Genomic DNA, 26200 nt, shown 5'->3' with positions numbered 1-26200 from the left:
CTGCTTCTCTTCCGGGTCCTCCGCTCCCGCCGGCGCCACCTAAGGCCCAATCACCTTCTGACCCACCCCTTCCTCGCTACCTTTATAAATTGAGCCTGCAAACAATAAACTGTGTCAGCTTGATCAGATATCCTGTCTTGCTGTCCGTTCTTTGTGTCCCTTGCCCCTTCATTCTCTCCTCCAGGTCGTTGACCCCCGTTGACTATTCTGCGGGTCGGGACACAGAGCCTAGAAAAAAAAGCAAGAGAGCAGGAGAGAGGAGATCATCAGAGACTGGAGGCAAGGGAAGAGCATGGACTAGAGACACAGCCTGGGACAGAGACTGAGCTAGAAGCAGAGACAGAGGAGGATAGTATTCTAATGTTTGACCTACCACCATGAGAATAAAGCTTGGTATATGCCCCTTTTTACCCACAATGTTCTGTTCTCATTTTTTAGTCTCATTGAATACAGAGTGAACTCACTGACCTCCATCTCCAGGGGTATATGTCTTTGTCACCTTGGTATTTTATTCAGCTTTCTGGTCTTAACACAATTCTTTTTCTCTTTCCCTGTTTTATTTTAGACCAGTATGGAAGTGGAAGTTCTCAGAACCTAAACTCACTCCATTCAATATTCTACAACTCTCCCAATTCCTGGGATGGTGGGGCTATAATTCCTGTGCCATGCAGATTAAGTGAACACTGGTTGCCAGGTGACCCCAGCTTTAGGAGTTGGCAAGGGGTTTGCACTATGCAGAGTAGCAGTTCAATGAACTTTCATTTTCTCCTCTGTTCCTCCATTCTCTACTGCCTACATGGCTGCTGACATTTGCTTCTACTCCTGCTTTAATGAATTCCTTTCTTGCTGGCACTTGTTCAACCTGATCAAGAATTCTTTCCCAGTCAGACTCAAGAGTCCTCCCCTGTCCAGGCTGAGGTTTCACCTACTGCACAGGGAGAGACCTCCCCAGATGCAGCTACCTATCAATACATTTCATCAGTACCTTTCAAGGGGTGCCTCATAACAAAACTGATATTAGATGGCAGCCATGGGTGTCTTTGTGTTTCACATGTGGTAAAAATTGAGAAGATAGAACAATTACTAAATTATTGTACAAATGTGATGGTACTTATGTATTTGACAGAAACTCAGGAAACATTTATTAGCTCTTGCAAGGAAAGATCCATTAAAAATTTAGATTATCATGGTCTAGGATTAAGCTAATCCTTAGGCTTATATTGGGTAAGTCTTCATCAGGAACTACCACTTAGTACTTACACATTTAAAATGTAAGCAATAAAGACATCACAGCAGTTTGTAAAGTTAAGGTATGGCCAAGAAAAAATCTGTGGATTACTAATCTAGAATCTGACTTTATAGGTCACCATTAGTATGATATATGCAAAGGTTATTATCCCAAGGCAAATAATGTACTGACTTTTGAACAGCCTTTTTGAGATATAATTGATACTTTATATACTCAATGTATAGAAATTGATGGGTTTGACATACACAAACACCCATAATACTATCAACACAACCAAGGTTCTAGAGACTTGCTGTATAAAATATCAACTATAATTGATAGTACTAGATTGTACACTCACAATTTATTAAGAGGGTAGATCTTATGGTAGATGTTTTTACAACAAAAATTCAAAAACAGAAACATAGGGAAACAAGGAAACTTGTAGAGGTATTGGATATGTATGACTTTTGAAAGTTCAATAATTTTTTCATTCTCTTAATTATGATAATTGCTTTGTTTTCTGTTTACTATGGATTTGTGGATATGGGTTAGAGGACTTTTGTTTGCTCAGAGAAAGGTAGAAAAGAGATAACTAGAAACATTATAATGTTATTATTTTATAGTAACACAGGGAGGACATTGTAGGGCAAATACAAGTTAAAAATAAGGTACTAATTACCCTTGTTGAGAATAACCTCTCCTCCCTTCTCTTTAAAAACTTCTTTATTTAAAAGAAAGAAAACAAGCTCTTCCTCTTTGAAAGGAACACAAACCTTTTTCTTGTTTTGTTTTGCTATATATTTCTTATAAAGTTGTGCAAAATATACATAACAAAATTCACTTTAAGCACTTAAAATGTACAGTTCAGTAGCACTAAGTACATTCTCATTATTGTGCAACTGTCACCACCATCCATGTTCAGAACATTTTTCTTTCAAAATGGAAACTTTTGACCTATTAAATAATTCCCTTTTCTCTCCTCTCTCCAATCTCTGACAACCACCATTCTGCTTTCAGTTTCTGTTTGACTACTCTAAGTACCTCATATGAGTAGAATCATATAGTACTTGTCATTTTGTGACTGGCTTTCTAAAAGCTAAATATGGCTCTTATCACCATCAGGACCCAGGATTGTCTTTCATGAGGCCCTAGGAACCGTGCATTTGAACTGTAAACATCAAGAAAGATAGTGCCAGTTTCTGTGGAAGGGTAGGAACTTAACTTCAGAGGTTTCCTCCTCCAAGTTGCAAAATTACCACTTGTCTTAAAGATATGAGAAGTTTCTTTTTCTTCTGGATAAAACCCATCAACTAACACAGATAGTCACCCCAATTTAAGATGAACTGTGTTTGACAAATGGTCTTGTCAAGACCTTTTACTTGAGGACTACTTATTGTTTATTTTGAGAACATGTATATACTGGGTTGTATCTTGGCTTGGTTAGATAAAAACAGTGAAATTTGTTTCTATCATTGCAATCTCTTAGATTGCCTGTGATATGCATCACATTCTGGTTTAATAATTATTTAATAATAAAATTGTTTTCTTTCTCTTCTGTGAGGAAGAGAGAGGATTTTGTTTCTAATTATATCTTTCCAACAGTTGTCCAGTAAGCAACACTATATAAGAATTTGGAGTCCTGGAAGTGTTCCAGGCTGGATACATGTTGGGGTATTGTCATTCTTATAATGGGATAGAAAGCCAGGAGATAGGCTGAGGTCACTAAAGGAGTGAATGTAAACAGTCCTGAAAAGACAAAAATCCTAGAAGTGGGCCACTCCACTGCCAGAAAGAGAAACCAGAAGAGACAGTAGAGAAAGAACAACCCATGAGGTATGGAGATGAAGAGGGAAGTGTAGCATCCTGGAAGCCAGATGAAGAAAGCATTTAAAGGATTAGATGTATTCAGTTGTGCAAAATGTTGCTGTTGAACAGAGCAAGAAGATGGTGAAAATGAAACATTTTATTTAGTAACTTGAGATCATTAGTAATCTGAGCACAGTTGTTTGCTGGAAGAGTTGTTAAAACCCCACTGCAGTGTATTTAAGAGAGCTGTTTCAGCCAGGTAATCAGGAATAAAGATTGATATGTTAGAGCTGACCCTGAAAACAAACATACATACATCTTGAGGAAGCCAACTGAGCACAGACACCATGTTGGAGAACTTGAAATCAGCCCTGATATTTTGAAATCAGCTATAGTGGGAGTACATATTTACACCAGGAAAATCAAAAAGTATTTCAGGGCTTTTTGAAGGGCCCCCACCAGTACGATGGTGAACTTCCGGCTTCTCTTCCGGGTCCTCACTTCCTGACGAGGCCACCTAAAGACCAATCACCCCTCTCCCCACCCCCACTCCCAGCACCTAGCCAATAGCCACCAGCCCCATAGAAGTAACACCACAATCACCCCATGCCCCTTCCTATATAACCCAGCACCTTTCCCCAATAAAGCGGAATTCTCCGGTGAATTGCTGCTGTGTGTCGCTCCTTTCCTTTCACTTTTGTTCTCCAGAAATCTGCATATTACCTGCATGTTTACCTGCATATTACTGAGTGAAAATCAAATGGGGGTGAGTATCAAAGATTTGAAGAGGCAGTGAGTAAATAAAATGTATTCAAGAAGTTTCACTCTAAAGAGAAGCAAAAAAAAAAAAAAGTAAGCAGAAGCTGGAAGAAAAAGTGTAGAGGTTGACAGGTGTGTTTTGTTGTTTATGAGAAGAAATGGAAGCCATTGGTTAAGCAAACTGAATGATTCAGTCAAGAGAACAACCTGATGACACAGAAGAGGAAAGAAGAATCCCAAGAGTGGCTGCCTTGGGTCTGTAGGAAGATGAGGATCTAATGTGTAATGATGGAGTTGGTATCAGAGAGGAGTCGCCGGAGTTACTGTTATAATGGGGAGATGGACGGAGCATCTGGGCACACCTGCAGACAGGGGGACAGAGAGTGGTGATGGAGGACCTCTTGTAATTGTCCTTAAGATTTTGAGCAACATTTGTATTCATTTCATGCTTTTACACTAGACTGTGAAAGAAAAAATTTCAGGTTTATACCCTATTACCTAAATGTGTGCATTAAAATATATCACATTCAAATTTTAAACCACTCTGTTAGGTTTACATATTTAAATAGGCCCAGAAATGGTGTCACTTCTTTAAGCAGTCCATAAAATGGCCTAACTGAAAGGGCCAGGTAATAGGACTTTTGTACAGAGCATAGACATTTTCTACCTGTTATTTAACTCACACTAAAAATAACAATTCCAGCATAGAGTTTTCTGACTCATCCTATAGTCACTTCAATGAATATCTACTGTAGTTTGCTATTAGATGACCGCTTATATAATAAATATTTTGTTAGTTAACATAGTCTATGAACAATTACTAATGTCAATTTGTGGGGTCAGCAATACCTGCTTGTAACCTTTCTTCCCAGAATAACCATGTGTCCATATGGCCCCCTCCTTTGGGAAGTAGGTTAGGTATTTGATGGCCTGGAGCTGGTCAAATCTTATTGATGGAAACATCTTGCTGGGCCACAGACCCCTCTGACCAAGGTTTTGTTCTCTGGGGAGCTGGTGGCACAAGAATGATCTCCTAGCAAAAGACATAGCCATTGTCTCCTTGCCCCTGACACACACATAGTGTTTGTCACCTCCCTCATATAAGCAGTTCCCTCCCTGTCCACAATGATGGTGGGCCACCTTGTCCAGCTGGCCTCTCCTGGACTCCCTGCACTAAGTACTAATAAACCCTTATGTCTCAAATGTCTCCTTTGGACCTTTTTTTCAGTCTCTTGAGTGCTTTTTCAACACAACTTGCCCACTTGGGCATGCTATTGGACTTGTGGTCACACATGATTTTTATATCAGTTGAGAGCAGAACAAAATGCAATTTTCAGTTTACTGCATATGTTATTTTTTCAATATATGTAATATATAAAATGTATATATTAACACATTTATCTTCACTTAATTAATGAAATTACACATTTATTAAATAAACTGTATATAGTTAATATGGTCATTGAAATAATAAGCTATTTTTCCTCTCTACATTATATAATACTTACATGCAGATGGAATATTTTCAAGAATTATTCAGATCAAATATTAAGAGATGCTTTCACAGAAATTTGTGCATTTATATATATATATATATGCACTGAATACATATATTTATACATACTTAATGAGTATATATTTGCACTGCTGAATACACCCAAATTGTTTCATTGTTAGCAAAAGAAATCTAAACACAAATTGAAAATCTTATATCTTCATGTCCATTCAGCAAATCCAACAAGTCAAAAGGGAAAGATTTGAACTGCTTTACTGCCACCATCTATCCACATGCTTCAATAATATCCCATCCAACTGACAGAGTGACAAGCTCAGGATCTTTATCTTAGCCTCATAATTTAATTTGTAAACAGCTAGCTTGACTCCCTTACCCTCCAGGCCCACTGTCAGCCTTGTTGAATGAAAATTCAATTCTTCCCAAAGGCCCTCAAGGGTAATTACTGATCTATGGTGAACAGTTTTGCAGAAAGAACTCTAGGTGAAACCCAAACAATATCTCTTTGTAGTTATAAAAATCCTATCTCCCTAGATTTACATTTCCCTCCTGTAGCAAAGCAAGCTAATGATTTGTTTACTTTCTATACTTTTACAGCAGGCATAAAGCATCAGTATTTTTCCCCAATTATTCTTAGACCTTTTCCCTGGTCAGTTTCTCAAGTAAATTTCAACTTCAGAATGTTTATTTTGTTCAGGAGTGTGTAATTACTGAATTATTTTGATATTTATTTGGATATTTAATGTACAAAATAAATTTCCTGAAGTTCTTAAGTAGAGCTGAGTGAATTTATTTGAGAAAATGTTTACTCAGAAAGCAACTGATTAATAGCTACAAGAAAAAGACAGACTTGAGATTAACAATAAAACTGATTGACAAAATGTTTTGAGAAAATGAGAAAGCCACAAGTGGAGGTTTTGTGAGCAAAGGTAAAAAGTATTTTTTTGTTATTTTCATCAGACATATATCTGAACCTGCAAGTCAATTCCAAGATAGTCACTAAAAAAAATGGAAAACAAGAGAAGAAAATAAACCTCCTTAGTGCTTACCTTAATAAAATAATAAGAAAAGATTCTGTCCAAAGACTTGGTATGGCAAACAGTTTATTAATTTTCCCAGTTAGTTATACAGTTATTATCTACCTGAGGAACTAGACAGTCAAACAGAACCACAAAATTGTGGTCAGGCAGCTGCTACTGGGGACATCCCTCCCTGCACACTAGGTGAAACCTCAAACTTAATAGGGGAGGTTTTTTTACTCTAAATGAGAAATAATTCTCGAATAGGTTGAATGAGTGTAAGTAAGGAAGGAATTCATTAAAGCAAGAGTAGAAGTGAATGTTAGCAGGCGTGCAGGCAGAAGAGAGCATGGAAGAAGAGAGGGAGGAAAAGGGAAGTTCATTCAACTCCTGCTCAGCATAGGGCAGATCCCTTCCCAACTCCTAAAGCCAGGGTCACCTAGCATCCAGTGTCCACTTTAATCTCCATGGTGTAGGAACTAAGCCCCTACCATCCCAAGATTTGGGGAAGTGGCAGAGCACTGGGTGGAGTGAAATTATGTTCTGAGGACTTTCACTTCCCTACCTGTCTGAAATAAAACAAGTAAAGAGAAAAGGATTGTGTTAAGACTAGAAAGCTGAGGAAAAGAGCAAATCGGGCCTTCTAGGTAGGGTGAACATAAGGCAGGATGTATATTTGTTATTCATAATTCCTTTGAAGTTTTGTCTTAAGAATAGGGTCATTTAGGTGACTGTGTTGATCCAGATCTTAGAATTCTTTACCCACATAGGTTCATTTACACTTTGGAGGTCTATCTCCTGTCCTGGTTACAAAGTTATATAATTGATTAAGGGGCTGGAAGAAGAGTAAGAACAGCATATAGATTAAGTTAAAGAATAAACTAGACCTTTTTCACAGGCTAAATGTATTTTATAATGGCATGACCCTTGTTCCATGTCCTGCCCTATCTTAATATCACTTTGAACTCATGAAAATGGAAATAAGCTAATATTGTAAAAAAGATTAAATTATTACACATTTTCCTTTCTGTCATCCCAAATTACATTTCTTTTCTATCCATCCCAAAATGATGATAAACATGGTATCAGGTTATGTGAATTAATCAGTCCTGGATTTTGTTTATGGGTATTATTCATACAACTGCCTGAAATTATAAAAATAATCTTCATGTTATTATAACAAAATAGAAGAAAAGAACATTTATTACAAAGATTTGAAGAGAAACAATAAGAAAGTATGATGGTTTTTACATATTTTTTTCCTAAATTAGGGCATGAAATGAAAAATCTTCCTTGAAAGTCTTTGAATGATAATATTAATAAATCTTCAGTGGGGAGCAAAGAGAATGTGTAGGAGAAGGGAGATGAATTATAAGCTTATTTATTAAAAAAGGATAAAATAACAGCAACCAGTTTCTGAGAGGTGAGCAATGTTGCAAAGATAAAAACCTCATTCAGTCACTCAATTGTTTAGTCAATCAATTTTTATTCAGTGTTTATTTTTTTTGCCAGGCATCCTGCTAGGTATTAGGGATAAAAAAATGAATGAGAAAATATGGCATCTCTACATTAAGGGTAGATAAGTTAACATAAATAGTGGATGTATAAAAAATACCTAATTAAATTTCAATAAATACTACAATTGAATATTTCAATAAATATTCAAAAATGTGTGTTAACATAAATAGTGGATGTATAAAAAAGTTTCAATAAATATTCAAAAAAAATGTGAAGAGTATCTCCAAATGTTCTTACTGTTGTCAATGAACAAATTCATCTATAGGCCCTCAGACTCTCCATCTGCCCCACAAAATGCCCAAAGCCTCAACTAGATTCCAGAGCCTTCTCCTTAAGCATCTATTCCATCTGTACACCCACACCACAAGTTGCCTGCTTTTTGGAAGATGGCTGTCTATTTACCAAATGATTGTAGAACAGCTCCTGTCTGACCAAACAGAGAACTTTCCTCTATCCTTTCAACTACACTACACCTTCTCCAGTGAGGTCTAACCTCTTCCAAGTTTGTCTTCCTTTGGGTATTCTCTCTCAGTCCTGGAATACCACATGGCGAGCTTGCTTGTCTCTTACCCTTGTGATTCTTATACTCTTTTATTATAGGATAATAATTCTTTACACTGAATGTCCCACTTACACTGTTGTATAATTATCTCCTGATTAGATAATTAGATTAGACTGATACTGGTATTATTTTTGTTTTTTTTGTTTTCCATAAAGAAACTTGTGCCCAGAAATACTTGATAACATCCTAAAAGTCCTCAAATCTGATAAACAACCAAACTGGGATTTGAACAGAATATGATTATTTTTTCCCAAATTCATTAAGGGAGGGAGTAAATTGAGAAGAGAGACAAAGACATTTAAGTATGACAAAGGTAATACAAACCCCCCAAAATGAGTCAGGTAGTTAATAGTAATTAGTCCTATTAAAAAATAAGGGAGAGTTGTGAACATCAAGAGGGGGAAAGTGGCAGAGACAATGCCTGTGGTCACCACCCCCCATGCCGATTCTGCAACAAAACCCAGAAGGTTCGGTGGTCTTTGAAAGGCTAACTTCAGGGAAATGATGAGGAATAAGGAAGAAATTCCTTGACAGAATTACCTAAGGTACTGGAGACAATCAGTACTAGAGAGAATGACAAAAAATACTTATAAAAACCAGCAACCTCAATAAAAAAACAGGAAGGCAAAATACAATGATGGAACAAAATGGAACAAATGGTGAGGTGCCACAAATAATGTGGGGAAAAAGCAAGAGCTTGAGAGTCTGAAAACCAGTATTTCAATCTTGACTTTACTCTTTCCTGCTGGGTTACCTAGAACATGTACTTAATCTCTCTATGATTCAATTTTCATATCTGCACAGTGAGAATGACACCTAATTTCATTGTTGCTCTGTGTATTAAAGCAAAGGTTGACCAGAAATCATTTCACATAGGCTCAGGCCCAAGTAAATCATCAACCCTTGTCAAATGTTTTCATTAGTAGTAAAAGAAGTAAATAAATAAATATGAACTCGTTCTTGAACACTTGATATTTAATGTTATGAGAAGTAATGTTTCAAGTATTAGTGGAGAATATATTAGTATAATAATTTCTTCAATTAAAATTGAAAAAAGCATGCCATTTAGTTGCCACACTTCCTCTGGTATTGTACATAATATCTTATGCCCTAGGTTATTATTTTTAAATAAAATGATAATATTAAAATTTAAGCCTGTGTCAAAAGGAATATTTCATTAAGACACGGTTTTCTTCTTAGTCTTTATTTATATTATTTTTTAATCAGATGGCATGATAAAATACAGAGGTCCCAGGTTTTGCTAGTAGACAAATTTGACTCTGAGAAATTTTCTAACCTTTTCATGAGTCTCTGGGGACAATATAAATCAACTCATAGGATTATTGTGATAGCTAATGCACAGTATTGATAACCACCAAGATGTGTCATTTGGCAGGATTATTTCATGCTGAAAACAAGCACTGCCCAAAAAGACTCAGTAAGAAACTTTGACTTTATCTTTGCCTGAAAGAATTTAGAGAACCTGGTCCAGTAAGGGAGCTATCACCATAGATAACCATCCATAATATGAACTAGGTATGTCAGACAGTGAGGAATTTAGCAGTCTATTAAAATTCCTCTCTATGTCCCATTGTTTCTAGCAAACATTTGTTTACTAAACATTTACTCCTTTCCCCCTTTCTGCGAACTGCACTCCTTCCCTTTGAAGTCCCAGACCAGAAGCCCCTTCTCCTTAGTTCAGGATGACATATATATATCATTTTGTCTTCCTGTCTTTGGAATATCTCATGTTTATGCAGATTCCCTGAATGTACATGGTTAAATTAGATTTTTCCTGTTAATCTGTCTGTCAATTTAATTCTTAGCCATCCAGAAGAACCTTGAAGGGTAGATGAAAAATTTTCCTCCCCAACATCATGTAATCCCAGTGAGAAATTTCATTTTTTGTATCAAGAACTACAACTAAAATCCAAACTGAGGGAACTGATTTCTTAGATTCTAGGTTCAGAGAAACACAAATTTGGGGACCAAATATCTTTCAGAGCTTATTGAAATGGTGAACCAAGTTGGAACAAGACGAGACAAGTTTTCAAGACAAAAATTACAAGTAGCATTGGAGCATGCAGTGGTCCTAAAAGGGGATAATTTTTACCAATAATTTCAGCTTGGAAGATGGAGGGCTATTTCTCTGTAAGGCAGTATTAATGACCTCAAGATAAATATTGAAGAAACAAGGGATGAATATAAGTATACTCTCTCAATAGCAACTCCTATCAAGTCTTTGAGATAAAATTCATATATTGGTTTACAGTTAATGTGCACAAATTCACACTTGGTTTTAAACTCAGTTTCTTTTTGCACTATTCTCCTCAATTCCTTGGTTCAAAAGCCTGCTATAGTGCATAACAGAAATAAGAATTTGATACATTTTTCCTCATTCTTCTTTTTTCTGAAAACATGATTAGTCATATTCCATATCTATTTATGCATATGTGCAATAACAGACAAAATTTGGAGCCAAAAAGTTGTAGAACAATCAGTATTCAAATCCTGAAGTTTAGTCAATTAATTTTAAGCTTAGGTATTTATGCCTATATAACATATGTGTTTACATGTACTATTTTGTACATTGGGCTGGATGCCTTTCTTTTGCTCCTGCAGATTCTTATGTGCTCTGTGCCATCCTGATCTATGCCATAGGTGTGGGAACTGTAGCGATGACAGCAGTGGGGTCCTGTGCCCTCCAAATGCCTGATGGGTTATACTACTGTGAACAAGGAGGCAGTCTGAGTGAGGGAGATGTAAGATGGGCTTTTATTTTCACTGTTCCCTCCTTCAACAGTCACCCTCAACAGAAGCTCTTTCATTTCTCTTTCTCTGACAGTGGCCTCCCCATGACTGTCCTTCCAGATCCCAGTAACCTCTCCTGCCCTTATCCTTTAGAGTCCAGAGCTGGTGATCACTTTGCTGTGCTGCTAACTTTAATCCACTGGTTGTCTTATAGCACCACATTTTAGAATGCATCTCTTTATTTAAAAAAGTAAATAAATACGTAATGATTTGAGTGCACCACCTCTTTTCTATGGGGGCATTGGCTTGTAAATATATACATTTAATGAATCGGCTATTTGAAAGTTATGCCAACAGAGAAGACAAGTAGTAACTGTACAGCATCTTGCTATGCTGATGGACGGAGACTGTAATGGGGTATGTGGTGGGGACTTGATAATGGGGGGAATCTAGTAACGACAATGTTGCTCATGTAATTGTATATTAATGATACCAAAATAAAAAAAATGAAAACTTTCAAACAGAAGTGAAAAAAAAAGTTATGTCCAAAATCTATTAATTATATGTTATATATTTGATTGAGCTTTATTCTACCACAGTGGGTAAAAGCATGCAAGTGTATTATAGGCTACACTTTTTTTTAGTGAAATATACTTGTGACATATATTGTTTGCTGAATTTAGAATGCACTTATTCATTGGGTAGTCTTTTGACTTTTCTCCAATTTCAGACTTGAAAATGTTAATTCCAAATTTATATTTTTGTAATTCATTTCAAAGAAGCACTGTTTTGGTTCTTAGAAGATATGACTGGAAAATTTGATGTTCATTCACAGCTTAACATCTATGTTTCTTTTGGTATTTCAGTATTTTTCCTTTGAAATCAGCATAAGTTTGAACCCATTTTGTTTTTGAAAACTACAGAGCATCAGTATGCTATCATTTGTCTCTTTTCTCAATACACCTCCCTGTTTGTATTAATCACCTATGTTGTTAGATTGTGATTAGAGCCTGGTACTTTCAGGCAATATGAAAGAGCTAAAAGAGCTACCTTTAAAGCTATGCACACATATCAACTAGCAGGAGGTGCAAATAGACTTATTCTGATAGGCTGATCCCTTAAGGGGAAGTTTTGAAGCTGCTATATTTCTCCCCAGAGCATGGGAAAATATTTAGAAAATAGAACTGCTACATTTTCTTTCAGTAAAAGAAAAACCCTTTTTATCGTAAGAAAGCCTTCATTTTCTTTTTCATAAATTTACTGAAATTGATTTTAATCAACTTTCAAAAGCTTATTCCACATTTTCTAATTGCCTATTGTATTTCTTTACCCAAGCCTAGTGCTTTTGTTCTGTTATTTTCACATATAACCTGTAGGCATTGATATTCTGATGACATTGTGATCACTAGACTTTAGATGACTGTACACCCTACCTTATTTTTCATCCTTGTCTTATTTCCCAACCGCATTTAAGGCTAAGTGTATAATAGGCTAGGCTCCTTGTGAACTGTTTAAAGACTATGTCAGGAAAAAGCCTGTGTTACCTCCAGGAAAAAAGCCCTTTCTTATCAATGCCATAATTGCCACCCCAGTCAATATTAGCTAATTGAAATACCAGTGATTAATGGCCTATCTTTTTAAAGGCTTTTCTTATCTCAGTGAGCTTTTGAAACCATGCCTGGGAGGCCTATATCATTTTCCAGTAACGTTTTTTTTTTCCTTTCTCTTTTGGTTTTAATTTTCCTGTCTTTCATCTTCATCGAAACTGTCCCTACTCAGGAGTCTAAGCTACATGTGTCATTTATTTCTTTTGTCACAGTCTCCTTCCTCACTCATATTGCCATACGTCTTTCTGTCCTGTGGTGTCTATCCCTTTAATAGTACATATTTATCATAGTATTTCATCCCTTCCCTCTGACTAAATATAGTTATAGAATGGGCACAAAGGAAAAAGGAGTCTGGTTAGGTGGTAACAGTTCTAATTGCTAAGATGTTAGTTATATATGGTATTACAGAAGTTGGTTTTATCAAGTCATCAAAACCTGGCTTTTCTTAGAGACAGACAAAAAGTTCAAGGACTTTAAAACATATCACCACAGTTTTATAAGCAGAAGAGTCAGTGGATTTAATATATATTAAACATTATTTTGTTGCTTGACATTATTGTCATCAATAGTACACCAAAATCTGTTATATGCTGTGTGCAATCTAACAAAAAGATAGGTGTTCAGCTAAACTTAACTTCCTCTAGGCCAGGACCTAAAAACAAAGAACAGTTTCATCATAATAGGCTCTAACACAACATGTATGCTTCCAGTAATTGTTGGGTACCTGCTGAAACAATGACAGGAAATATAGTTTCTTAAAGTTTACTTTCCATAAATATGAATTGTGGAGTTTCATTTCGCTTCTGTGGATAAGGATGTGTAGCTAAGGAAAAGATGACAGTAAGTGAAACCTATTTAATGTTCCTTCTTCCTTTAGATTGTCAGGTAGGCTGAGAGCCATATTCGAGAGAATGTAATATTACACATATTATTCTAATGGTTTACCTTAGTAATTTTCATATATCCATAGTATTTTTGGACTATATTACTTTCATAAATATATATGGCTGATGTCAGCACTGAGGGTCTGTTTACCATTTGCCATTTACTTGCTGTGTGTACCAGGCTATTAACATTTAACACTGGAGTAATGCTTACCAAAGATAATTTTAACAGAGACTGCTTGGTCGGACTTGTACAAGGTATGAGTGAAACTGGTTTGGGAATTCTTAGAAACTTCACATGCACTGGGGAAACAAAATGTCAGGCATTTAAGATTAGAGGTATTTTGTATTTAGAGAATATTCTAGCAGAGAGCTTCTTGACTGTGATACATCCCATCACACATCCCAAGGAAAAAGGTGGGTACTGTTTTGTTTTGTTTTGTTTTTTTCAAGTCATACAAATTGATTTGCACCAATGTTCTTGGTGGATCGAGTTATAGGTCTTGTATATGCCATGTGCAAGGGGCATATTTCTCTGGGCTGATAAAGGAGGAATGAACACAATCAAAAGAAACAGTGATGCGCACCTCAAGAGCAGATGAGAAATCCCAGCTAATGAGGAGAAGAAGAAGGTCCCCAAAACCCTACAAGAGTGATTCATGAAAGAAGGAGTAAGCTTACACTTTTGCCTGCTCCGGAGTGTCAGCTCTGGACATTACCAGGCAGGAAAGAACATTGTTGTACATCACTCTTTTCTTGCTCCAACTCTGAAGAAGAACTCAGTCTACAACCCCAGGGAGCAGCTGAAACACAATGTGGAAAATGAAAGCAGAGTCACTTTATAGCAGACTTGTGCCCAGGGTGCGAGTGAAGTTTCCATTTTAAACCAAGTCCCAAATTTTAAATATTGCATATAACCGGACATTGTAGTTACTAAGTTGATATTGCAGTGCCTGAAAATGATCAGAAATAGAGTGGAAATATCCGAGTTTTCATTGCCAAGGCAGGCTAGTCCACTGAGCAGCTTTAAAGGCAGAATGGTCTACAAAGTAGGTAGTTGCATTGAGATTATAGTCTATAAGTCATTTTTTGTTAAAGAGTTCTGGTTACACGAGTTGTATGACCTTGGGCAGGTAACACTCATTTTTTATCGTGTTTTATATGTGACAGATAATGGTGACAAGCCCCAAGATCTGGTGACAGGGAGAAAAAAGCCTGACAGAATTAACAAAGACAATTAAACACCTATAAAATTCTTTTAAAATGACAGAATAACCTGAAGGAATTATAAACAAACATTTCAAGCAAGTAACTAATATTTTATTATGTTTGTTTTAAATAACTCATAAAACTATTTTTATTAAATAAAACCTCAAGAAATCATGAATCGTAGAGTTGAGACAATTCTGCTCAAACTCTAATCTTATGTAGGAAAAATAATTTTTGAAAAAAAAGCAAAAATATATTAGCATTTCAGTACTGGGAGAAAAGTTTGGTGAAAGTGCTGGTATGGTTTATATTTTATTCACCAACACCCAAATAATTTGAAAATACTACTACTTTTAAAAAGCAAACAGGATAGCACAATACATAGCTTTATAAAGAATTATGTCCTATGAATCTGGCAAAAAATAGTGTTATTGCTGCATACACATTAAATTTTGAAATGCTTATGGCTTGGGAAGTCCAGCAGCAAGGTAATTTAGTTTCAATATTCAGAAGTAAAGATAAAGTTTCCACAGAAATGTTGTCAGGCTGTCACCTATAATAAGGAATATAATAGAAGTGATATAACAGATCATTGAGAAGGGAAATATGATCGTTTGATGTGACAAATACATGTGACATTTTCTTTTCCTTTTTTTGAAGTGAGCTGGGTATATAGAGATAGAGTACCCCATTTTTTTATTGGTCCTGATTACTGATACTTTATCAGAGTAAAGAGTTGTGTTATCTTTGCTTTCCACAGCAAAGAATCAGCAGTTTATCCTCCTGAATAGGACAGTTGTAAAATCCAGAGTTCTAAATATAAAACTCTAGAATGGTAAGTGATTTTTCTCCATTTATTGGAAATTATTGATGGGAAAGAGTTATTTGGTAGGTTGAGGGGAGAAGGTATCAAATTCCAAAAATATTTTGAAGGAATTACTAAAAGAAAATTGGGATAAGTATGCATGAATATAAGATAAATTATAAAGCAAAAAATATAAGCTTATAAACATAAGGGAATCTTATTTGATCCTATCATCTAAATAGATTCCAATATGTAGTATGTACATATAGCATGTCCTATGAGTAGAGTATATAACAATGTCGTTAAAGCATAATAATGTATATAGTAATGTATATATCTGGAGTATAAAATGTTATCTCAATTTAAAATAGTTTGAAGAAAAGTAATATATTTTCTACTAGAGTAGTTTCATAGAAAGGTGGGAATGACATGAGGACCTGTTTTTTGTTTTTGTTTTTTTAATTATTTGAGCTTCTCCACTCCACTTTTACTCCATTTACAGATAGGGCATGTTTGGGTAGAGTCTCTCCTCAAAGATCAATAAGACAGCTCCAGCTTCTGAAAATTTCTCCATGAGACCTGGGAGAAAAGTTTTAGAGCAAAAAAGGGTCACATATCCATCCTTGGAGGAATCCCACAGCAGTGGAAATCTGGAGTCCTGATTGGCCAGGCTTGGGGACACATGTTCCATACTAGAGTTGGGACAAATGAAAAGTGAGGAAGACATGATTCCCTAGGGAAAATCATGGCTCAGTCAACAAATAAAATCAATAAATAAAGTTGACAGGAAAAACATAAAGCAACAAGTTATTTTAACATTTTAGAAGTGACCATATGATTTACGGTGCATCATGTCAAATATTTTATTTATCCATGTATGTTTTCTTATTTGATATTAGAGAAAAATAAATTAGGTTGGTCTAAGTTAAATTATTCTCATTTCTACAGAATGAGAAACTAAGTTGAGTGTTTATGTGGTTTTTACAAAGTCAAATAATTGGTTAGCTGCAGAGGCAGGATTTTAGTTAAGTTCTGTCTAAACTCTAAAGTATAAGCAATTTATGTTATTCTGCACAGTCTCCAGGAGGCATTGAATAAATTTTGAATGAAGTAATAAATAAATGGAAAAGTAACTGCCTGAAATAAAAGCTATAATGACCCTGAGCCAGAGAGGAAGGCTACTGCCATGACCTGACTGAACCACTTGTTTGGGCATGGAACTATATACTCCTAAAAAGGACTGAATGATCATACCTTCCATCTCATCCTGTGTAGTCACTCTTGGGAGAGTAAGAAAAACTAAAATTCATTGGGACTGACTAAGCCATCACAGCTGACTAAAAACACTGAAGGTCAGAATCATAATAGTTCTTCATTCAAAAAGCTTAGATAAAGGCAGTGTAGCTCAGAGAAGACAAATAGGGACTCTGTGGCATCTTACTACACTCATAGACAGTGACTGCAATGGGTATGGGGGGGACCTGATAATAAGGTGAATGTAATAACCACATTGTTTTTCTTGTGAAACCTTCATATGAATGTATATCAATGATACCTTAATAAATTAAAAAAAGAATTTTCCTGGCACTAAATAAAGTAAACACCATTTAATGAGCCTGTAAGACTCGAAAGTTATGCTTATTTTAAAGAAATTCCTTATAAAGTGGAATTTCTGGATAGTCTTCATAGTTGAAAAATAAAAAAGTAATTAAAAATTATACTCTGAACACAAAGAAGGTACTGTTATGTCAACAGCTAATAATGGCAGAGGTTAGAACCATCTAGCTACAGATTTATTTCTTCAGTAAATCTTGAAATCTGATGAAGTCTTTAGTACTATCCATAATCATGGTCCAGTAAGAATTTAACTTATCTTATAAAATGTTATGACTATAACAAATAATAATCTAAGTTGTGATGTCATTGAATAGGATTTTATCTATCCAAAGTAAATCATGCATGGATTGTAGGATGTCACTGAGATGTATTTCTATTGCTTGATGCTATGTGCTACTCAGGTTTTTCAAGAAAGTCTTTTAGGCTGTTTCAATAGGTTGTAACTGATAGCCAACTATCATGAGATCTCATCTCTCTATATCAAATGTAGTTTGTACAGTTATTTTTGAGATTTCTATTGTAAGCCTATTAAATATTTTCAACCAATATCAACCAAAAACAACATATTTTCCTGGATCTTTTGCTTTAATCAGAGAAATTTAGGCCCTCAAGAAGTGTGCAATCTAATTGACATATGAGATACATGAAACGCAAAAGACATGAGTTCATAAGTCATAACTGTCAAGTAAATGTATAGAAATTTGAATTACAATCTTTCTAGAAGAGTGTGACACTTCAGAATGGGACAGTTCAAGACAGCAATCTGGCAGAGCACAGGTGATACAACTTTGTGAATAAGGGCCCAAGTTCTGTATTCAGATTTACTTGGAATAAATTCCTGTTTTGGCTATTGTATGATCTAGAGAAAATTATTTACCTCTCTGTCCTTCATTTTCTAATAATCAAAATGGATAGTAAAAATAAAAATAACATATCATTGAGTTATATATATTAAATTACATAATAAATTTTAAAAAGTACAGTTAGTAATCCATAAATATTAGCATTATTATTTGATTGCTGAGAGAGTCTTCAGGTTAAAAAATGGGAGCATTAATGTAGCTTCTTTTAGGAAATATTATTAGATATTTTTTTTCTCTAAATCACTAGGCCTATACTCTTCTATGTGTTATACTAGACCTCAGCCAGTTGTAACTTTTGTTTGATTAGCTACTACCATAAAAACATAATTCCTTAAGAAAAAAAGAAAAAAAGTATTATTGGTTAATTAAATGCATCTTAAAATCTAAAACTTCAAAGGGGGAGCCAAGATGGCGGCGTGAGTAGAGCAGCAGAAATCTCCTCCCAAAACCACATATATCTATGAAAATATAACAAAGACAACCCTTCCTAGAATAAAGACCAGAGGACACAGGACAACATCCAGACCGCATCCACACCTGCAAGAACCTAGAGACTCGTGAAGGGGGTAAATTACAAGCCCTGGCCGGCGGGACCTAAGCGCCCCTCCCCCCAGCTCCCTGTGGGAGGAGAGGAGTCAAATCGGGAGGGAGAGGGAGCCCAGGACTACTGAACAACCAACCCCAGCCATCCGGACCAGAGCACAGACACGGTGCATGCGTGGGGTCCTGGATACTAGGGAAACAGGGCAACAAGACCGGTGAGTGGGTACCAGAGGCTGGTGCCAGAGGACAAAAGAAAAGCGAGTGGCCATTTTTTATTTATTATTTTTTGTTGTTGTTGTTGTTTTGTTTTGGTGAGTGCTTTTTGGAAGTCTTAAAGGGACAGGAACCCCAATACTAGGGAAACAGGGCAGCAAGACCGGTGAGCGGGTACCAGAGGCCAGCGCCAGAGAAAAAAAGAAAAGCGAGCAGCCTTTTTTTTTCTTTCTTTTTTTATTTTTAATATTTTTCTTGTTCTTGTTGTTGTTTTGTTTGGGGAGTGCTTTTTGGAAGTCTTACAGAGGCAGGGCAGGACACTTAGTCCAGAGGTAGGGAATCTGGGGATCTCAGGGCACTCTAACCGCCTGGGCAGCAGAGAGCAGGGAGGCCCCTTACGGAGATAAATAACCTCCCAGCCGTTCCCCCTCCAATGAGACTCCACCATTTTAGAGAAGCAGCCCGAGCCAGGCCACGCCCACAGCAACAGTGGAGATAAACTCCATAGCAGCCAGGCAGGAAGCAGAAACCCTGTCTGCGTGCAGCTACCCAACACAAGCCACTAGAGGTCGCTGTTCTCCCAGGAGAGGAGGGCCACAAACCAAAAAGAAGGGAAGTTCTTCCAGCCATCACTCGTCCCAGCTCTGCAAACTATTTCTATCACAATGAAAACACAAAATTACAGGCAAACCAAGAACACAGAGACAACACCAGAGAAGGAGAGAGACCAAACGAGTCTTCCTGAGAAAGAATTCAAAATAAAAATCATAAACATGCTAACAGAGATGCAAAGAAATATGCAAGAGAAATGGGATGAAGTCCGGAGGGAGATCACAGATGCCAGGAAGGAGATTACAGAAATGAAACAAACTCTGGAAGGATTTATAAGCAGAATGGATAAGATGCAAGAGGCCATTGATGGAATAGAAACCAGAGAACAGGAATGCATAGAAGCTGACATAGAGAGAGATAAAAGGATCTCCAGGAATGAAATAATATTAAGAGAACTGTGTGACCCATCCAAAAGGAACAATATCCGTATTATAGGGGTACCAGAAGAAGAAGAGAGAGGAAAAGGGATGGAAAATATCTTGGAAAAAATAATTGCTGAAAACTTCCCCAAACTTGGGGAAGAAATAATCAAACAGACCACAGAAATACAAAGAACCCCCAACATATAAGATCCAAGGAGGACAACAACAAGACACATAATAATTAAAATGGCAGAGATCAAGGACAAGGAAAGAGTTTTAAAGGCAGCTAGAGAGAAAAAGGTCACCTATAAAGGAAAACCCATCAGGCTAACATCAGACTTCTTGACAGACACCCTACAGGCCAGAAGAGAATGGCATGATATATTTAATGCAATGAAACAGAAGGGCCTTGAACAAAGGATACTGTATCCAGCACGACTATCATTTAAATATGATGGTGGGATTAAAGAATTCCCAGACACACAAAAACTGAGGGAATTTGCTTCCCACAAACCACCTCTACAGGGCATCTTACAGGGACTGCTACAGATGGGAGCACTCCTAAAAAGAGCACAGAACAAAACACCCAACATATGAAGAATGGAGGAGGAGGAATAAGAAGGGAGAGAAGAGAAGAATCTCCAGACAGTGTATAGAACAGCTCAATAAGCGAGCAAAGTTAGGCACTAAGATACTAAAGAAGCTAACCTTGAACCTTTGGTGACCACGAATTTAAAGCCTGCAATGGCAATAAGTACATATCTTTCAATAGTCACCCTAAATGTTAATGGACTGAATGCACCAATCAAAAGACACAGAGTAATAGAATGGATGAAAAAGCAATATCCATCTATACGCTGTTTACAAGAAACTCAGCTCAAACCCAAAGACATGTACAGACTAAAAGTCAAGGGATGGAAAAACATATTTCAGGCAAACAACAGTGAGAAGAAAGCAGGGGTTGCAGTACTAATATCAGACAAAACAGACTTCAAAACAAAGAAAGTGACAAGAGATAAAGAAGGACACTACATAATGATAAAGGGCTCAGTCCAAAAAGAGGATATAACCATTCTAAATATATATGTACCCAACACAGGAACACCAGCATATGTGAAACAAATACTAACAGAACTAAAGGGGGAAATAGACTGCAATGCATTCATTTTAGGAGACTTCAACACACCACTCACCCCAAAGGATAGAACCACCGGGCAGAAAATAAGTAAGGACACGGAAGCACTGAACAACACATTAGAACAGATGTTCCTAAAAGACATCTATAGAACTCTACATCCAAAAGCAACAGGATATACATTCTTCTCAAGTGCACATGAAACATTCTCCAGAATAGACCACATACTAGCCCACAAAAAGAGCCTCAGCAAAATCCAAAGTATTGAAAATCTACCAAACAATTTTTCAGACCACAAAGGTATAAAATAGAAATAAATTCTACAAAGAAAACAAAAAGGCTCACAAACATATGGAGGATTAACAACATGCTCCAAAATAATCAATGGATTAATGAACAAATTAAAATAGAAATCAAGGAATATATAGAAACAAATGACAACAACAACACTAAGCCCCAACTTCTGTGGGACGCAGCGAAAGCAGTCTTAACAAGAAAGTATATAGCGATACAGGCACACTTGAAGAAGGAAGAACAATCCCAAATGAATAGCCTAACCTCACAATTATTGAAATTGTAGAAAGAAGAACAAATGAGGCCTAAAGTCAGCAGAAGGAGGGACATAATAAAGATCAGAGAAGAAATGAACAAAATTGAGAAGAATAAAACAATAGCAAAAATCAATGAAACCAAGAGCTGGTTCATCGAGAAAATAAACAAAATAGATAAGCCTCTAGCCAAACTTATTAAGAGAAAAAGAAAATCAACACAAATCAACAGAATCAGAAATGAGAATGGAAAAATCATGACAGACTCCACAGATATACAAAGAATTATTAAAGACTGCTATGAAAACCTATATGCCAACAAGCTGGAAAACCTAGAACAATGGACAAATTCCTAGAAAAATACAACCTTCCAAGATTGACCAAGGAAGAAACACAAAAGTTAAACAAACCAATTATGAGCAGAGAAATTGAAACGGTAATCAAAAACTACCCAAGAACAAAACTCCAGGCCAGAAGGATTTACCTCGGAATTTTTTCAGACACACAGAGAAGACATAATAGCCATTCTCCTTGAAGTTTAAAAAAAAAAGAAGAGGAGGGAATACTCCCAAACTCATTCTATGAAGCCAACATTACCCTAATACCAAAACCAGGCAAAGACCCCACCAAAAAAGAAAATTATAGAGCAATAACCCTGAAAAATATAGATGTGAAAACACTTAATTAAATATTAGCAAACCAAATTCAAAAGTATGTCAAAAGGATCATACACCATGACCAAGTGGGATTCATCCCAGGGATGCAAGGATGGGACAACATTCAAAAATCCATCAACATCATCCACCACATCAATAAAAAGAAAGACAAAAACCACATGATCATCTCCATAGATGCTGAAAAAGCATTTGACAAAATTCATCATCCATTCATGATAAAAACTCTCAGCAAAATGGGAATAGAGGGCAAGTACCTCAACATAATAAAGGCCGTATATCATAAACCAAAAGCCAACATTATACTGAACAGCGAGAAGCTGAAAGCTTTTCCTCTGAGATCGGGAACTAGACAGGGATGCCCACTCTCCCCACTGATATTTAACATAGTACTGGAGGTCCTAGCCGTGAAAATACAATGGGGAAATGACAGTCTCTTCAACAGATGGTGCTGGCAAAACTGGACAGCTACATGTAGGAGAATGAAAATGGACCATTGTCTAACCCCATACACAAAAGTAAACTCAAAATGGATCAAAGACCTGAATGTAAGTCATGAAACCATTAAACTCTTGGAAAAAAACATAGGCAAAAACTTCTTAGACATAAACATGAGCGACCTCTTCTTGAACATATCTCCCTTGGTAAGGAAAACAACAGCAAAAATGAACAAGTGGGACTATATTAAGCTGAAAAGCTTCTGTACAGCAAAAGACACCATCAATAGAACAAAAAGGAACCCTACAGTATGGGAGAATATCTTTGAAAATGACATATCCGATAAAGGCTTGATGTCCAAAATATATAAAGAGCTCACACGCCTCAACAAAGAAAAACAAATAATCCAATTAAAACATGGGCAGAGGAACTGAACAGACAGTTCTCCAAAAAAGAAATACAGATGGCCAACAGACACATGAAAAGATGCTCCACATCGCTAATTATCAGAGAAATGCAAATTGAAACTACAATGAGGTATCACCTCACACCAGTAAGGATGGCTGCCATCCAAAAGACAAACAACAACAAATGTTGGCGAGGCTATGGAGAAAAGGGAACCCTCCTACACTGCTGGTGGGAATGTAAATTAGTTCAACCATTGTGGAAAGCAGTATGGAGGTTCATCAAAATGCTCAAAACAGACTTACCATTTGACCCAGGAATTCCACTACTAGGAATTTACCCTAAGAACACAGCAATCAAGTTTGAAAAAGACAGATGCACCCCTATGTTTATCGCAGCACTATTTACAATAGCCAAGAATTGGAAGCAACCTAAATGTCCATCAGTAGATGAATGGATAAAGAAGATGTGGTAAATATACACAATGGAATACTACTCAGCCATAAGACAAGGGCAAATCCTACCATTTGCAGCAGTATGGCTGGAGCTGGAGGGTATTATGCTCAGTAAAATAAGCCAAGCAGAGAAATAGAAATACCAAATGATTTCACTCATCTGTGGAGTATAAGAACAAAGTAAAAACTGGAGGAACAAAACAGCAGCGGAATCACAGAACCCAAGAATGGACTAACAGGTACCAAAGGGAAAGGGACTGGGGAGAATGGGTGGGTAGGGAGGGATAAGGGTCGGGGGGAGAAAAAGGGGGGAATTAAGATTAGCATGCATTGGGGAGGGTGGGAGAAAGGGGAGGGCTGTACAACACAGAGAAGACAAGTAGTGATTCTACAACATTTTGCTATGCTGATGGACGTGACTGTAAAGGGGTTTATAGGGGGGACCTGGTATAGGGGAGAGCCTAGTAAACATAATATTCTTCATGTAAGTGTAGATTAATGATAACAAAGAAAAAGAAAGAAAGAAAAGGGGGATTACTCCTTGATAGGATAAAACTAACTGTAAATCAATGATTAATGCATGCTTTAAATAACCTTAATTTTGATCAGTTAAAGGATGTCAGATGATCGGCTATGGAGGTACATTTTTCTGATAATACTCCTTTCTTTAAAAAAAAAAAAAAGAAGGCAGTTCCTGTGTGGTGACCTCCAATGGGTTCTGCACAGTGGTATAAAGGGCGTATGAAGGTGTGGGCAGGGGTTCTATTTGTGTTTATGTGGAGGATTGAGGCCTAATTTGGCTGCCCAGAGGATGAACTGGGATGCAATATGAGGAGGAACTTCCAGCATCAGCACTCTCTGGAAGAGTCGTACCAGAGGATGATCGTCAAAGGGCCTCAACAGGGATCCGGGTGATGCTGCAGTTGTGGCTGCGTTCATCCCGCCGGTTCCTGGACTTGCCATTGGAATGAAGAAGGAGATATCTAAGCTGGCCTGTGCATACAGTAAAACAACAAATTTGACTGGATCTACACTGTTGGAACTCAACCAAGAATTAGGAGAAATGCAAGTTGTAGCGCTCCAAAATCTTACGACTACAGACTATCTACTGTTAAAAGAATATATGGGATGTGAACAGTCCCCAGGAATGGGTTGTTTTAATTTGTCTGCTTTCTCTCAGACTGTTCAAGTTCAGTTGGACAATATCCACCATATCATAGATAAGTTTTCACAAATGCCTAGGGTGCCGAACTGGTTTTCTTTGTTTCACTGAATATGGCTGGTAATTGTAGGTCTGCTTTGGTTATGTAACTGTATTCCTATTATGTTAATGTGTGTATGCAATTTAATTAGTAGTTTAAAACCTATACATGCTTAAGTTACTCTACAAGAAGATATGTCAAAGAAATAATCAATCTTCCCAGGTTTTCTTCCATCTGCTACTCCTATAGCTTTTCTTCTTCCTTCCTAATTACAACCCTTAAATAGAATTCGTGCCTCAAATCGAATTTACCAAGTATCATAATTCTACCAAGTGGTAAAGATACCTCAAGACAAATGCTGAGCATAGAAGCCACAGGGCATAAATATGCAAAGAAGTAAAAAGCTAACCTTTTCAAACAATATTGCCTCTCTCTCACTTACCAACTTTACATTTCCCTGTATGAACCCGGAAGATGACTGGTTAGCCAGAGACGGGTAAGATTCCTCAAGGGATGAACAACCTAAGACAGGCACAGTCGCAGGGGGGCCATCAGGTGAGAAATTGGGGATCAACAGAGGTGAGGCTTAGAACCTCAGCCCGCCTGTTCTGAGAGAAATCTTCTGCATCTGTGGATGTTTCATTGCCCTTGTCTAGCTTGAATTAACACTTAGTCTACAGGCACACACCTGATCATCTACATTTGCCCTCTTACAGCACTAAACTGTTTTCTTCCTTTATCTTGCATCTACCTACCACTTCAGCATTTTATTAAAAATAATAATAATAATAATAATAAGGGAGAAATGTGGGATCCACATATAAATCAAGTATAAAAATCAAACGAATATTCATATTTGACCTGATTGTTTATAGTTCATAATGCGTGATCAAAACCAAAAGTTTCTGTGATGACTACCCTTGTACTGTTCACCATGTAAGAACTTATTCACTATGTAAGAATTTGTTCACCATGTAAGAACTTGTTCGTTATGCTTCAGAAGATTGGAGACTGACGAGAATTAGGCTTGGGGTGGATTAATGATTGTGCATTGAGCATTGAGCCCCCTATATAGAATTTTATTGTTGTTAACAACCATTTGATCAATAAATATGAGAGATGCCCTCTCAAAAAAAAAAAAAAAAGAAAAGAACTAGAGAAGAGAAAAATAAAGCTGTTTCTCTTCAAAAAAAAAAAATCTACAAGCTTCCTGGATAGTCTTATATTTACTAAATATTTACCATAATCAGTTAAGTACCAGTTATTGAAATAGTTGCCAAGACATATATATCTCATTGCCTATTTGCAAGATAATGGTATAGCTATTATTTTGTGTTTGTGGCATTGTGCTGACATGAATTAACAATTTTATGAAATTAAGCATATTTTTTAGTAAAATAAAATGTGGGCTGTAAAAAACTTGATTTGAAATTCCACCATTTCAACTTTAAGTTGTTCAAAAGCCCTAG

At 36.6% G+C, this 26200-nt stretch overlaps 1 long non-coding RNA gene across 1 annotated transcript in view; it reads right to left on the bottom strand.

Moving 5' to 3' along the window:
• LOC130683845 (uncharacterized) overlaps positions 1-25885 on the bottom strand; it is a 174854-nt gene extending 148969 nt beyond the window's left edge. Inside the window, exon 1 of the long non-coding RNA XR_008997866.1 lies at positions 25420-25885. This is a non-coding gene — a long non-coding RNA (uncharacterized LOC130683845). The remainder of the gene's footprint in view (positions 1-25419) is intronic.
• Positions 25886-26200: the final 315 nt, after the last annotated feature.

The sequence above is a fragment of the Manis pentadactyla genome, chromosome 5, assembly GCF_030020395.1.
Source record: "Manis pentadactyla isolate mManPen7 chromosome 5, mManPen7.hap1, whole genome shotgun sequence".
Lineage (NCBI taxonomy): Eukaryota > Metazoa > Chordata > Mammalia > Pholidota > Manidae > Manis > Manis pentadactyla.
This window is presented reverse-complemented; position numbering and strand designations above follow the sequence as displayed.